General features: G+C 34.2%; 1 long non-coding RNA gene and 1 pseudogene across 1 annotated transcript; both read left to right on the forward strand.

Annotated features, from left to right (window-relative positions):
• The first annotated feature begins 148 nt into the window (after positions 1-148).
• On the forward strand, positions 149-1460 carry LOC132903427 (uncharacterized; annotated as a pseudogene).
• A 640-nt stretch (positions 1461-2100) lies between these two features.
• LOC106139558 (uncharacterized) lies at positions 2101-4346 on the forward strand. The gene is made up of 4 exons (XR_009657408.1): positions 2101-2306; positions 2982-3042; positions 3171-3230; positions 3329-4346. It is a non-coding gene; the product is annotated as an uncharacterized LOC106139558 (long non-coding RNA).
• Positions 4347-14905: the final 10559 nt, after the last annotated feature.

Genomic DNA, 14905 nt, shown 5'->3' on the forward strand with positions numbered 1-14905 from the left:
AAGCTGTTTGGAATGCTCTTTTAGACTGGAATCTTGAAGACAAAGTGTAGATGCTATGCTGTGATACTACTGCTTCAAACACAGGTCGCATTAATGGCGCCTGTATGCTCCTGGAACAGAAATAAGACAGGGAAATGCTTATATTTGCATGTCGCCATCATGTATACGAATAGTATTGAAAGGCGTATTCGAAACTAAAATCAACCAAATTACGACGAGCCCTGACATCCAATTGTTCAAAAAATTCCAAGAAAACTGGAAAAACATAAACTCTGAGAAAATAGAGAGTCATAAAGAAAAGCTTTCTTGTCTGAGTGATGCAAATATTAATGAACTGCTAGAGTTTTACCGGAGTGAGTTAACTAAAGATATTGTTAGAGACGACTATCGCGAATTAATAGAGCTTTCAATAAAGTTTCATGGCGGTGATACAGAAAATAAATTTAAGATACGGCCTCCAGGCGCCAGGCACCAAGCTAGGTGGATGGCAAGAGCTATTTACTCTCTAAAAACATCATTTCTAAGCACGCAATTCAGAATCGCAAAGAAGGAAAAGGAAGCCCTCCTTGACGTCTGCCTATTCATCGTCACATCTTACGTCAAACCCTGGCTGCAATGTTTTTTGGCAGTGAATGCTCCTTACCAGGACCTGCTTTTTAAAAGCCATGAAGGCTTACGAGGCAATTGACAAAAGTATCTCAAAGGCAGCTTTACAGTAGTTCTGTCAGCACTTGTGGTATTTGACCGACGAGGTGTCTATCTTGTCTCTCTTTGATGATAGTGTAGACCGAGAGACTAATCTAGGTTACTAACTTGTCCAAAACGATTCCATCAGCTCTTGGGAAACGGTACATGCCATCAAAAGAAGAACTCTGTGGCCCACTCTATGAAAAAAAACTCGAAGACTTAGTTTCCGCCAAAAGCAAATCTTTGTTCACTCGGCTGAAACTTGACGACAGCTTTCTCAACGAGTCTCCTTCTTTGTGGTCAAATAATGCTTCATTTCAACAAGCTAAAATGAAGGTACAGAACTTAAGAGCAGTAAACGATACCGCCGAAAGAGCAGTCAAGTTGATGCACGACTTTCATGGCTTGATCACTGTCGAAGAGGAACAGAAACAATTTTTATTACGTTGCGTACAAGAACACAGGCAGATATATCCAGACTGTAAAAAGCAAACTCTGAAAAGGAAATATGAAAAATAAAGCCCTTATTACTATTTACTGATGTTACTATGTTTTATTTATTGAATTGAAATTAAGTTCTTAAATCTCCCTTATCTTCCCTATTTCTCCATACTAGCTTTCAGATTCAAACTTTGAAGCTAAGTCGGCACGGGTTACTATTATCAGATTGCAATAATACTTCATATTTAAGACTTATGGGTCAAATCGAAAAAAAATAGAGGGTATGCGTACCCAAATTCCCAAAAAAAAAATCGCCCTTATAGCCTGGGACACCCTAATGCGCATACACTACACCCGTGACATACCATAAAGTATATCAAAGAGAGTACATAAACTTAGGGCATAATAATAACCCTTTGCATACTTTTCAAGTGCTTCAAAAATTTACAATTGACGATCGGATCGCGTTAAAGTAAATTCGAAATGTAATATTCATAAATCCACGAGCAACTTTAATATTTCCGTGTTGAAGAGAAACAACTCCAACGACTCAAACTTACATCAAGGGGGGGAAATTCTGAACATGTTTCGTACACATCTGTTCGATGTATTCGATCACTGTATTTTATGTGTCTGCCGTGCCGTGTGGTTCCCGGCACCGATATAAAAAGAATAGGAACGCTTCATCCCTTTCATGGATGTGGTAAAAGGCGACTAAGGCTTATAAACTTGGTTGATTCTTCTTACAGGCGATGTGCTAGCAACCTGTCACTATTTAAATCTCAATTCCATCAGCAAGCCATGCAGCTGAACGTGGTTTTTCAGTCTTTTTAAGACTGCTGACTCTGTCTACCCCGCAGGTGATATAGAGGTGACCAAATTTATATATGAAAGTCTACATCGCACATCCGATCAAATACTGTTACAAGTCGAAAAATCGTGATTTTGAGTTAAGTAAACCACTCGATCCATATTAAAATTCTCTATCAAAATCAAATATCGTTGTAACTTTAGTTACAAAAATGTCCGCGTGAGGACGTTGTGGCGGTTTATTACTAAGCAAGTTTTCGCATGACACGTCCTTGAATAGTGTTACGTGTCACATTGAAACGAGCGGTAGTGTTTGTCGTCCGCGTAAAAACCGTTGTAACTTGAAATAAGACACTAATACAGAAAAGGTAAGTGTATTATCCATTCAAGATTATTCTTATAAAATGTAATATTTTTTGTTATAACAATACTTGTCCTAACAATTTATCTTGTAGTTGGTTTATATTTGTAATATAATGTTACATTTCAGTTTATAACAAATAAAATACCCAGTACTATCTTGAAAAGTGATACATTTTAATTTGCCACCTTATATCAGATAAAAATATTACAGTCTTCAAATTCATTAATAAAAAAATATTGTAATATTATGAGTTGTTGCAGTTTTTAATAATTTGTTTGTTTGATATTTTTTGTAATTTAAGTAAGATAGAGATTAATTTTGCCATATTACCCTATTCAACATTTTTCCAAAAGATTTTTATTTATAATTTAAAACAACGTAACCGTTATTTAACTTTATTACCATATTTGAGAAACCAATTTGTTTGCATTATACTGTTTGGTTTAATTTAAATAGAACGAATTGTCATTGTAACTATGTTTATGATGATGTCTTACATCGTATCATTAAAAGTATCTAAATGTAGCATTGTTTGAAATTATAATGGTATATTCTACTTCATAAATTTTTAAATAAGTACCTACCTACCTCTTAGCTGCGACAAAAATATGTTGTATCTGTATGTAGGTACTTAGCACTTAGTTACTGATTATGTCCATATTTTAAATAACACTTTCAGGCTTGAATAATGAGGAGAGTCGACAGAATATTGGATTTGGCAAAAGCAATAAAGGACGAAGGTAAATAACAGTATAATAACAGATTCATCACTGGTTATTGGTTAACTATAATTAATAATTGGTTAAACATGAATTTAAAATTATTAATTTTGTCGATGTTATGTTGCTGACCAAATTGTTCTTTTCAGAATCCGATAATATACGAGAGAAAGAGAATATTGAGCCTACCGTTTCGCCTTCAATAATACGTAAGTAGTCTTTGGCTTTAACCTTCTCTTTTAATTTTGCAGGATAAATGACTTATCATACACATAACCTTTTAACGCTTTTTTATATTTGATTTCAGATTCTACTCATGGCGCTAATCCTATACATGTATTGTGTAATTAAATTTGATAATTTAAATTCCATTACGCACAAATTTCTCATTACCGGTCATACACAAAATGAAGGGGATGCCGTACATTCGGTTATTGAAAAGAGTATCAAAAGGCATCTCAAATCCGGGCCTATTTACGAACCTTCACAGTATATACAGATTATGAAAGGTGCTAAAAAATCTGGTGAGAAATATAACGTCAACGAATTGTCTTACCATGATTTTATATCTTTGAAAAAGTTGGCAATCGACTTGAAAATGAAAACAATAACAAAAATTTCTGAAATGAAAGTTATTAAAATTGAGGCTGAATCCCCGGATATTTTGTACTACAAAAATTCTTTTGCTGATGAAGATTTTTCTACATTAAAACTATTAAAAACCATTCCTATATTACCTCCTTTGAAGCCTGCTTATTTGGGACCAATTTTATTTAAGTGAAAATAAAAAGTCTGATTTAAAAAGTCTGTTAAAGTCTAATCATATACCTAAGTTCTATGAAGGATTTTATAAAAGTCTTTTCCAAGATAATGATTAAGTGTTGTTTACTAAGTATGTTCTGTAGGCTGTGATTATTTTACTAAGATTACTAGCAAGGGTATTATTGATAAGAGGATTATTGATTATGTCATTAAGTACAAAAATTTTATTAGTTTCATAGAAGAGCGAAGTAATACCTAGTAATAAGGTATTTTTTTCGAAGATTTTTAAAGATTTTTAAGTTTTTTTTTTGTGTTCTCATAATTGTAGGTTGTGTTTTTTGTTACTACGAGTATTATTACTGTACGGGTATTGATTATGTGCCATATTTTATTAACGTACCAAATTGTCTCTCATTAGATTAAAGTGTAGTTTACGGAGCTTGAGATAGAGAAACTATCTAAAGTAACGATTTATTAATAATGTAAGTATAATAAATAATAATTTTGTTATATTCATTATTGTTTGCTAAACTATTTCATTAAACTGATTAAAAAATATATATTGCAACATTATTTGACTAATTGTTTTATTTCTATTTTCTATTTTTTTTTATCTAATATAACGTTATAAAGAAAGTCAGCTGTAGGGTAACTGACAAATATACATAATAGTCTAAAAATACGCATTTTCAGCTTTCCAAAAATATATATAACATGTAATTATTGTTAAGACAAAATGCGAAAAAAAGCTTTGATGTGACTTGAAATAGTTTTTTGGCCTTCCTGAAAAAGGTTAAATTTTGACTTAAAACAGTATTTTATCGGATGTGCGACATGGTTTATTCATGTTGCAAATGTTAATACCGTATAATAGTGCTTTTATACATGAAAGTGTGATCGAAAACAGACTTCGTTACAACAAATACTGAATAAAATTACTACTGTGAAAAAAATCATGCGGAATGCGGTTGTTCGCTCACGTTTTGTGGTTGCGATGGTATCAGAGCAAAACATTATTTTAATATTTAGTACTTACATTTGCTACTGGTAAATTATTGAAAAAGTCAAAAGAAATTTATTGCAACAATTTCGCGAATCTGAGAAAACATATACCTAATTTGGTTGAAGAAATTTCGTAAAGATAAAGAAACTTTTGATCAATATCATTGTAAAATATAGTTAACTAGCTGTTAACCGCTACTACGTTCGCCGTAAATGTTCACTAGCCATCTTTCACCCCTTCTCCCCCTTTTTCGAATAAAACTTTTGCATTTATGATGATTAGCTCATTAAACTGTCACTTTCTATGAATCTCAATTCCATCATTAAGCTATTTAGTTAAAATTTCGAGTCTTGGAAATATTAACGTTTGTTCTATAATCTTCCGGAGCACGTCTTGTTTATTTATAGCATAAAAATCAGAAATTGATGTGAGTTTATGTAAATAAACAATAAAAACAATTTAACAATTAATTAGACGTGAAAAAAAAATGTTGATTTATTTCCACCGAATTGAACCTTTGAAACTTCCGACCAGAAGAAGTTCTTAGGCTTCCAACGAGGAAAAAAGTTTTTCATTTCCTCCAATTTGGTGTGCTTCCTTTTGCGCTATTACCTTAGATCCAAATCTTCAATAGAATCATCTTAATTTATCAAATCTCTCATTAAGCCAAATAGCTGAATGTGGCCTTTCAGTTTTTAAAGACTGTTCGCTCTATCTACCCCGCAAGGGATATAGACGTGATGTATGTATGTGTATCATCTTAATTTTCTTTGTTTAGGTTGCTTCTTCAACTCCTCTTTAGAATAGAGTCCGGGGGTCCACCTATTACTTACCATTGTTCTGGATTGGCTAGTAAGGTTTTGTTTTAGTAAGATCTCTGCTCCGTAACTCTTGTTCATGATAGATTCATCTTCACCTTGATTACTAAACCAGTTTATTTATTTTTTAAAACTTAAAAAAACGTACAAAATACGGCCTTTATGCCGTTTGGCATTCTCTACCAGTCAACCAGCTGACCAAACAGAAAAAACTTTAAGTTGGTGATGCGATAAAGTGCACATGCATACTGAAAAATACACACATTTGCCGGATATGGGAGCAGTATGTGTGTTTGGAACGCGTTATTTTTCGAATTGTTTGACTAATTTTTATGAAGTTCAAAATATGTTAGACCTGTTAATAAAATTTAAAGTTTTTGGAGCCATTTTCGAGATATTCACAAGTTTGTTAAATGCAAAGTTTTCGCAAGGTCGAACTAAGGGCAATCTAGTGCAGCTGTTACCAGGATCCAATATGGGTGAATCTAACCCATGCAAAATGGAGTCGCTTCAGTATAGGCACCCAAAAACCTGTTTTATCCAGTTCAAGATCATTGGTGTACCCCAGGGTCTCTCAGGACAAGAGAGGATATAACTGAGAGAGAGATGGACTGCAGGAGGAAGGGGTTCCTTACACCATTAAAAAATTTGTAGCGGCCGTTCAGCCTCCATGGACAAGACAGACAGGCAGACTTTTTGACTTGACATTTTAGATGACCAAAACCGACTAACATACTGATAAAAAAGGACAATCAACACTAAGACTAAGAGGACAATAAGACGACGTCTTGAACAGCCAAAATTATGTTTTATTCAGACATGACCTAACAGACCCTCGGCCCGTTCAATATTATTTATAAAAAAGGTTGCCAGAATGACGTTTAATCAACTTGATTATAAAGAAGAGAATTTATATGACTACATACATACATTCGTCTTTTGAATACAAATGCAATCAACAAAGGGACTAATCCCAAGGGGGCAGTAAGAATAAACCACAAAAGTTGTAACAGACTTTGTTAATCGTAGCCAGTACAAAGTAAACATGGTTCAAGGCTTTCTTATGATGACTGAAAATATCTCTTAAGTGTTTGATCATAAAGTTTAAATTCATTTGTTCCAATCGAGATAAAATTGAAATCTGAACAATTAGTTCTTTGAAAAAGGTTAATGAGGTTTTAAGATACTCTTCGGCTTTTTCAGAGTTAAATGGAGAGGATAAACGCCATTTTTGTAGGTAAATGAACTTGCCGTGTGGATTCTGACACTTAAAAATACCACCCATCCCATATTTTTCCCGTGAATGTCGTAAAAGGCGATTAACGGAAATGCTGATAAACTTTGGATTCTTCTCGAACCCGATGAGCTAGCAACTTGTCACTTTTGAATCTCAATTCCATTGAAGGATACGTTCATTTGTATGGTTTAAGGATTTAATTCAGATTCAAATAGTGGCTGGTTACAAGACCATCGCCTAAAAGAAGAATATCAAATATATTATAAAATAAATTCTTAAAAATAAATCCCTGGATAAATTTTTATACTATGATTTTTCTTTGTTATTAAACCCGCATAGAAGCTTGCATTAGACGCAGGTGCTCTATTCATCGCTTTTTACGACATCCGTGGAAAACAACCACACGACATAATATAGTAGATGAAATAATTTTACAAGCATCGTGCTAAGTAGAAAGATTTTTTTTTCTGGCGGGAAAAAGGCGTAAAAGAAACAATTCAAATTAAAACCTAATTCACATATTAGCTGCATTCCAGGTGAAAAGTAATGGTTATTGCTGCATGCATTTGGCTGAGCGCCAGAAGATCTCATGCAGGGAGTGGATCGTCATCTTGCTCACTCGGGCCTATTGAAAGTATGCCAGAGTGAGACAACACTTTATTTAAGTATCTATTTTTTGCCTGAGCAGAACAAATTCTGGTGAATGGTAATGTAGTTTGAAAACGGACTCGCATCGAGGTGTGATACAAGGAACTCTTTGTCAGTGATCACACAGCGGTGCGGCTGCGCAGGAGTTTGAGCGCAGGCTCGGATTTCCAATTGATGTGACGACTTAGAAGAGTTTCTTGTGTTACAACTTGTTGCGGGCCTGCTTTTAAACTACATTGATTCTCATCTGCATTTGATGTGCTCAGGCCTTTTTTTAATACACACATACACATACATCTAATCAAATCTACATCCCTTGCGGGGAAGACAGAGCCACAGTCTTGTGAAGACTGATAGGCCACGAATCCCCTGTTTATAAGCCTATCCCTTAGTCGCCTTTTATGACATCCATGGGAACGAGATGGAGTGGTCCTATTCTTTTTTTTATTGGAGCCGGGAACCACACGACATATTTTTAATAATAAAAATCTATTCCTTTATATATTAACTAGCTGTGCCCGCGACTTCGTCCGCGTGGAATAGTTATTTTGGGCATCATATTTATTTTTGCAAACATCCTCCTCGGCTTTATCAATTATAGCTGCTAATTATTATGCGACTTGGCGACGACTTGGCCCACATCATTACCCGCGACCGAACGGAGACCGTATATATGCGTTTAGGGTGAGAGGTTGTGCGTTTGTGTGGTTGTTTGTGCAAACCAATGTTAGCATATATCTCCAAAACTACTGGTCCGATTTTAATAAATAAAAGGTCAGGCGGTCACGCGTATTAGAAAGAACGCTGGTTCGCCGTATTAAATGTTTCGCTGCAAATTGCTTATAACGACTATATCTCAAAACCTATTCGTCTGATTTATATACTGTAAATGGCAATTTTAGTCTACATGAAAAGCCGAAAGTAATAAACATATTTATTTGGATAAGGATTAATACTGAATTAAAGAAAATTGGTTTCAAAATAACTCATGTTTATAATGAAAAAATAATCTTAAAAAATGAACATAAAAGTGGTTATTGTAAGTAAACCTTAAGGGATAGATATATGCTCTCGCGGACTTTTTTGTGGCAAAAAATGAGTACTTCACATCTTTAGAACATTGTTTTACTATATCTTTGTTGGTTTGCGCAGCGTTCGCGTGGAAAGCTCGCAGATGGCCGACTCATTCAACTTTCACCTGCATTGTTGACGTTTCCCGTAGGAAATCCGGGATAAAATGTAGCCTATAGCCTTCCTCGATAAATAGACTATCTAACAATGAAAGAATTATTCAAATCGGTTCAGTAGTTTCTGAGATTAGCGCGTTTAAACAAACAAACAAACAAACAAACAAACAAACAAAACAAACTCTTCAGCTTTATAATATTAGTATAGATTTTAGATATTACCAGGGAATGGCCACGGTCGCTTTTAAAGAATGTATGACAGACCCCAGTTTTTACATATCTGTACAATTATTAAAGTATTTTTGGTAGATAGGGAATATATGTATGTAGATATGTATAAGCTTGCTGAGATGCTAATAAAATTAACGTTTAGGAAATGTTGACAATATGAAGACATCAATCATACCCCGTATACAGCTGAACGTGGCCTATTAGTCTTTACAAGACTGTTGGCTCTGTCTACCCCGCAAGGGATATAGACGTGATTATATGTATGTATGTATGTATGTATCATACCCCGTGTCTGTACTCGTAAAAGCCAACTAGCTACGTCCCAAATGATATTTAAAAAAATTGTAATCAAAAAATAAAATGTCACCTTTCGCATACCATCATCCATAAAATGGGAGGAAAAACAATGGGCCGAGCTGCAACACGGACAATCGGAGCCCCAGATAGCGAGACGACTTCGATATGTATGTATGTACATTTACATTGTAATGCCTTATAATGGTGTAACGTTTTTCATAGGTATTAAACTATTTGAATAAAACATAGTGTATATATCATCACGTCTTTATCCCTTACGGAGTAGACAAAGACAACAGCCTCGCAAAGACTGAAAGGCCACAAGGTAAGGAAATTAGATTTAAATAGTGTCAGTTTGCTAGCCTATCGCCTAAAAGAGGAATCCCAAGGTTATGACAAAAATCAAAGGAAAGGACTGATTTTAAAGATTCACGTTGCATTATACAAAATATATAGTGTGTAAAAACTACAGATGTCTACGCTTAGTCTGCTTAGTCTGCTTGGTCATGTGGAGAGGATGAATGAAAACAGGTTGACTAAGCAGATATACATGGAGAGTGTGGAGGGAAAGGTCGGGGTGGGAAGACCTAGACGAACATATCTTGATCAAATTAAGAACGTCCTGGTAAAGGGTCAGGTCAAAAGTACCCGAAACCGCCGAGCTTGCATGAAGAGAGTTATGAATGTGGATGAAGCGAAGGAAGTATGCAGGGATCGTGGCAAGTGGAAAGAGGTAGTCTCTGCCTACCCCTCCGGGAAAGAGGCGTGATTTTATGTTTGTATGTATGTATGTCTACGCGAATCAGGCGCATATCACTGAGAAGAATTTCATCGCACGCAGATACTGTCAAACGAACATCTTTACCTGACGCTAATTCGTGAAGCAATTGAAGTTGAAAAAGTATCCGAACAATTTTTATAGGGACAATGGCCTTAACTTATTTTCAGCGTGGAATCCTGTGATTATGAATGGCCACGTTCAGCTATTTGGCTTAATGATAGAACTGAGATTCAAATAGTGACAGGTTGCTAGCCCATCGCCTAAAAAAGAATCCCAAACTTGTAAGCCTATCCCTTAGTCGCCTTTTACGACATCCATGGGAAAGATATGGAGTGGTCCTATTCTTTTTTGTATTGGTGTCGGGAACCACACGGCACTAATACTCGTATAAAAGTGAATGGAAGAAATGAAGAATGAATCAATCTGATTGAAGCGTTATTTTTAGCTAACACATAGAATTAACTAATTCCTTTTACGATTATAAGAACATGTGAATTCACGCGAAACTTGAACTTTTCTCATCCATTTAAGACATCCATCAATCAACAAGTAATTAGATTACAGAGCACCTCATCGCGTTTTATTAACGCCACAGAGCAAGGAAGTTCAATGCTCTGTGGTTGAAGGTTATGGAATCAGCCTGCATCATCGGCTCATTTTAATGCAATATGAGATAGATAATTATATACCATCTCTTGCGGGGTAGACAATACCAATAGTCTAGAAAAGACTGAAAGGGCACGCTCAGATGAATAGCGCTGTGATGGAATTGAGGTTAAAATAGTGGCAACAGTGAAATTCAGTGCAATAAAAATTTTATTATACTTAAATATTATCACGTATTTATCCTTTACGGCGCAGAAAGAGGCAGCCAAAAGAAGACTAAAAGGCCACGTTCAGTTCTATGGCTTTATGATGGAATTGAGATTAAAAAACTTTTATTTATATTAACTTCCCATTCTGCCACGTGATGAGAGATTTCGTGATTTTCATTTTCATTTTTCATCTCCAAAATTTTCCTTAGAAACAAACCAGGCTAATTCAATCCAAAGAAAATTCATATCCGTATTTGTGCAGTAATCGGCAATTTTATTCGATAAATCGGAGCCAGACGTATTAATCATATAAATCTATCAGGAGTATTGCTAGAACAAAACGAGCCAATCGATTTTAACATAATACCGCGTGATCGATCATACTCAGAGACTGTACGGTGCTGCGTTTAGTATAGACTTAGTGGAAGTCCACTAAACATGAACTACGTTATAAAAATATTATTTTACACTTGTGAAATTTTGTTTATTATATCTTCAATTATTTTTAACATACCTATCTATTTAAAAGTAAAAACTGTCTGATATAGTTCAATCAACAACATATTAACCTACCAATTATATATGCAATTGATTAAGTTAACCTGGTCTAGAGGTTTAAAATTTGCAATGTAATTAGTTCTTTAAATAAAAGGAATACTTATTTTTTTATAGTTCTAAAGTCTATGTACCATATTACATATAAATCCGTTATATATTTTCTGAGTTTATACATTTTAAACAAAAAATTCTTTTCTCTATCCAATATTTTTAGATAGATAATTCATTTTTTTGATTTGCTACACACAATTAACAATTTCATATAGAATACAAATTAATTAGGGTGTGAGTTGCAGCAATACAAAAAGGTCACAACACAACGAATTTATTGCTATAGAGCAATATGCTGATTTTCAGTTATGACCTAGGTGCTAGTGCCGGTCTAAAATACTAGTGTATTTTTGCTTTTAGTAAATATATTTTACGAAAATATCTCACCAGCCATTGTATTAGTCTTCTCATAACCTAGCTTAGGGCCAACAAGAGACAAATTCAGTGCAATTTAAGTAGCTTTGGGTAGAAAATTGCAGACTTACCATAGTGCTTGGCAATTTATGAACAACAATTTGCATTTGCAAAACTTACTAGACGTTTTACTTGGAATGTAGATAATTCACCCACAAGTTTTATGTACTACAAATGATCACTATGATATAAAATAGATTGCCGAGTAGTTCTTGGCATTTTAGAATAGGACCACTTTATCTCTTTCCCATGGATGACGTAAAACGCAACTAAGGGAGAGGATAAACTTATTACATCTATTTCTACCACTTATAGGGCAGACAAAGCCAATATTTCCAAAGGGTACCTTTATGTGGATAGTTTTATGATAGAATTGAGATTACAATATCAGGTTGCAAGACAATAACCGTAAAATAAGGCTAAATGAATATACAGAAAATATCTTCTAATTTATTAAAACATTTCAAATCCCGTTCTTTGACCAATTTTACCACGAATATAAGGGGACGATTTATTAGGGTTAATTCATAATTTTATCCCTATTTACATACGGAAACTAAATAGGATATTGTTCTGACCGAGTTTTAATCCTAATTTATTACCATAATTTACCGAAGCTCTAATACAGCAATGTCTATACCCCGAATACAATATTCTATCGCAGTTATATCGGAATTTGCATGTCATACGTTTTTATCATACAATATCATATTATTTCTTAAGTTGAAGCTGTAAAATTAAAAAAAATGCTGGACACATGCAACGCAGGTACGGGGATTAAAAAAAAAATTAAGTCTAAGGTGGACAAAGCTAAGGAAAGCGCAAGTTATATAAAAATTTGATATCTACTAAATGTCTTATAACCTTGACATTTTTTTAATTAAATGAATATGAAGTAGAATATTTTACGATCACGTTTCATAAAAATCCTAATGCAAGATCTTTTTCTTTATCGTAAAGATCCCTCTAAGCCTTTATTAATATTTCCGGGGTGCAATAAAACTTTTTATAGAAAAAACACCATGACACGGAACAATGAAAGTACAGAGAGATATATTTCATATAGAGATATTGTCTCAATCATCAAATAAATATAAATGTTGTTAGTTGTCTTCGAGCATTTTTAGGAATGAAAAATAAAATAACAACGAAACGGAGAGAAAACTAATAATGCGTTAATTATTTTTTTATTAAAGAAAAACATGGATAAGTCTTGTTTAAGTTTATTAAGCACATTCTCAAAATTTTCCACAAGAAGTTCAGCAAATGCAGTATTCATAGTTTAAAAAAAAAAAAGTAATACTACTGACACTTTAGTTATCAAACAAATAAAAAAACAAACATAAATATTTTGGCAAAAGTTAAATAGAGACTTGGCTCATTTCGCTTTTTGTTCGAAATAAATCTTAATTTATTTAAACTTACGATGCTTAAACTATTATCTAACCGTTCACTTTAAAGTAAAACATAGAACTCTAGTATGTTAATGAAAATATTTTAAGTTAAAAATGAAGATGAGGCTTTACTTCTGTACTTCAAATGTTTTTTTGCCATGACCCGCGATTCTCGTTCGTAAAAACTGAAATCGCAATGGGGTGAAAGTTGCGATGCTGTTACTTCTCATATTTATGTGGTGTCATAAAATGTTATTGACATTTGTATGTTTCCATACATAATTAATATTTTTTGATTATGCGAGAAAATCTTTCATTATTTTTTTTTTAGAGTTGTTATCTAATCTAAGTCAATAATGTTTTGAATTGGCATAAATTACTTCTACAGGCGATATTTCCTATTACATCCTCACCTATCTATAGGAAAGCCTGGAGCTCGACTTTAAATATCTTGGATTGGGCAAGTCAGGTTTTTACACGAAAAAAGAATGCGTACTCGTGACAAGTAACAGAATTATAGGTACGAGCAATTGAACAATAACATTTGTATTTTGCCAAAAATACGGGTAGTTTTATTTTTATTTACCCAAAAAAAAATTGCGACGTCGTGCCGCCGTTGTCTTCCCTGCGCACCTTTTCATCATACGGGGACCTTTATCAGCGCGCGTTTCAAGTCTTCTCCTTAAGTCTACTTTAGCGTCACTAAATAAAGTAGCTCCCTATCTTATGGCGGGTATTTGCTGGATCTCATGTCTATAGCTAAACCAGCTCCCCCTTAAATATTGTAAAACTAGTCCTAATAAATTAACTTTAATAGCCTCTCATTGACGGCCTCTGTGGCTCAGCGGTAGTACGCTTGTCTGTGACACCGGAGGTCCCGGGTTCGAATCCCGGTCAAGGCATGATGAGAAAAGAACTTTTTCTGATTGTCATGGGTCTTGGATGTTTATCTATATAAGTATTTATTATAAAATATAGTATCGTTGAGTTAGTATCTCGTAACACAAGTTTCGAACTTACTTCGAGGCTAACTCAATCAGTGTAATTTGTCCCGTATATATTTATTTATTTATTACTCATACCTGCGATGTTTTACCTAACCGTCACAAAATAAACCACTTTGAAATGTTACTTGACTCAACTAAACGCAGCATATCGTTTCATAAAGTTGGCTCTAAAGAAAGTCCCCCTAATGGAGCGGAATTCCATTCTAGAGATTGATAGCCACACAATACCAACGCCTTTTATGAATCCCTTTTGTTTTCCCTTCACGAAATTATCGACACATGTCCCGATGTTCATGGTAGGTACTTACTTCAGTATTTAATACTGCCTAAAACACATTGGTTTTACATTCATTCATGTTTTTTTTTTTATGTAGACAATGTGCATTCGTCCACGGTTTAGATTTAAGAGATCTATATTTGTAAATTGACGTCCGGTGAAAATGCTGCAGTATAGTTTGTTCCGCCGCATCTTCTACACATTGAAGAAGGAAGGAAGCGGTAATAGTTACAATTAGATTCGAGTTATGTGACGTCAATAAATGTTACCTTGTATCCAACTTTGAATATAAATCTTTTCTATTCTATATATATGTTAAAGTCTTCCGTTACTGATTGACGCATATACAGACAGACAACACACAGCTCAATCTAATCAGTCTAGAGACTCTCATTTGGCATGTA

The sequence above is a fragment of the Amyelois transitella genome, chromosome 26 (genome assembly GCF_032362555.1).
Source record: "Amyelois transitella isolate CPQ chromosome 26, ilAmyTran1.1, whole genome shotgun sequence".
Taxonomy (NCBI): domain Eukaryota; kingdom Metazoa; phylum Arthropoda; class Insecta; order Lepidoptera; family Pyralidae; genus Amyelois; species Amyelois transitella.